The sequence below is a fragment of the Nelusetta ayraudi genome, unplaced genomic scaffold, assembly GCF_046127955.1.
Source record: "Nelusetta ayraudi isolate G7.1 ecotype Tasmania unplaced genomic scaffold, CSIRO-AGI_Nayr_v1 ptg000004l, whole genome shotgun sequence".
In the NCBI taxonomy this organism is placed as follows: domain Eukaryota; kingdom Metazoa; phylum Chordata; class Actinopteri; order Tetraodontiformes; family Monacanthidae; genus Nelusetta; species Nelusetta ayraudi.
The window spans coordinates 11,753,001-11,755,000 of record NW_027466054.1 but is presented as its reverse complement, the minus strand read 5'-3'; positions in this window follow the sequence as shown (position 1 = coordinate 11,755,000).

Genomic DNA, 2,000 nt, shown 5'->3' with positions numbered 1-2,000 from the left:
TCTCTCTCTCTCTCCCTCTCTCCCTTTCTCTCCCTCTCTCTCTCTCTCTCTTGCTCTCTTTCCCTCTCTCTCTCTGTCTCCCTCTCTCTCGCTCTCTCTCTTGCTCTCCCCCTCTCCCTTTATCTCCCTCTCTCTCTCTTGCTCTCTCTCCCTCCCTCTCTCTCGCTCTCTCTCTTGCTCTCCCCCTCTCCCTTTATCTCCCTCTCTCTCTCTTGCTCTCTCTCCCTCCCTCACTCTCTGTCCCTCTCTCTCTCTCCGTCTCTCTCTCTCCCTCTCCCTTTATCTCCCTCTCTCTCTCTTGCTCTCTCTCTCTCCCTCACTCTCTCTTGCTCTCTCTCTCTCCCTCACTCTCTCTCCCTCTCTCTCTCTCCGTCTCTCTCTCCCTCTCCCTGCAACAATGTCACTTCAGCATCCCCCAGCGCGGGCCGTTGCTGTCGGTGGGGCTTTCGGGGGGGGTGGGTGGAGTCACGTGTTTCACTGGGGATGATAACGATTGTCACGTGGATTCATAAAAAACGAGGCGAATGTCTTGGTTCCCTTGGCGTCGCTGGCGGGTGTGTGGGACTGTGACAAAAGCAGCGGAAAGCACAGAATCGTATCCAAAACACTTTATTTACTTCCATTCACACAGAAAAATACAAAAACTTCCAATAAATAAGACAGCATAAATAATATTTTCATTAACACAAAAATAAAATAAATTGGTGCTTTGTTGTGTTTTTTTTCTTTCTTTTCTTCTTGAAACAGTGGCCTTCTCACACAGTCTTGCCGCTGTGGGTCGTGCGCTTGGACACATTCACTTCTCTCAAACTCTCTCCTTGTTTTTTTTTTTTTTTTTTTGCTACAATCTTCCCTGCCGCTTTCCAAAATGTTGAACATTTCCCGCCCACTGCCCCCTCTCCTGCTGTCATTTCCCAGCTGCCTCCAAGTTCAGGAGTTCAGTGAAAGCTCTGCTCTCAGCCGTCGTCCCCCGGCCTTTGCATGTGCGCACGTGCTTGTGTTTGTGTGTGTGTGTGTGTGTGTGTGTGTGTGTGTGTGTGTGTGTGTGTGTGTGTATGAATGCGTGCATGTGCGCTCAGTTTTCCCCTTTGGGGCTCTTGTGCCGGTTGACTTTCCCCCTGGAGCTGTAGGCCGTCCACTTGTTGATGCACTCCATCTTGCGGCTCTCGTCTTTGTTTATCCTGAAAAAGGAGTCGGAGAAAGAGAAAGCCGGGATGAGGGCCAGCGCCAGAACTCCAGAACATCTGGAACTGGACGCAACGCACTCGCTCTCACAGTTAAGTGTGACTAGATTCGAAAGGTCTGCATTAGGACGGCTGCCATTTGGCCACAGGGTTCAGCCGCAAAGACTTTGCTTCTTCGCTGCGACTGTCAAGAAAAGCGGAGCTCAATGCCTTTGTGTGTGGCAAAAGCTTAGCTGTTGGAGTGGACATGCAGTGTTTCTCTCTTTTTTTTGAGCTACATTTTTTCAGCATGAAACAACCGGGAGCGAGCGGTCGGTGCCAGCGATCTGTGTGGAGATGTTCTCATCACTTTCAAACTTTCTCAGCGAGGATTCGGTGAAACTGACCTTTCCCAGCATTTCAAGAACGCCTGGCCCAACTTCCCATCGGTCGTTATGCAGATCGGCTCCGTCCTGTTTTGCATCGTGACGCTGAAAAGTGACACGGCAGTGGTTGGCGGTCAAACGCAACACCAAACGTAACATCGGACACAAGAAACACAGACGTTCAACTTGAAACTTACTGCAATTCAACACTTTCACATCCCGGATGCTTTTCCCAGACGTTGAAATCTGTGATGTTGCCTTTGACAAAATTAATTTTGTTGTCGCACCTGCATCGCCCGATCAAGTCGCGAGCTATAGGCAAAAAAAGAAAGAGAAGAAGGGTTCAAAAACTGAACAGCCTGTCGTTGTGCAACAGGAAAGGAGAAATCAAGTGTAACAGCAAAGTGCAAGTTTCTTTTTGGAGGGTATTAATTATAAGCAGTCGCTGCAC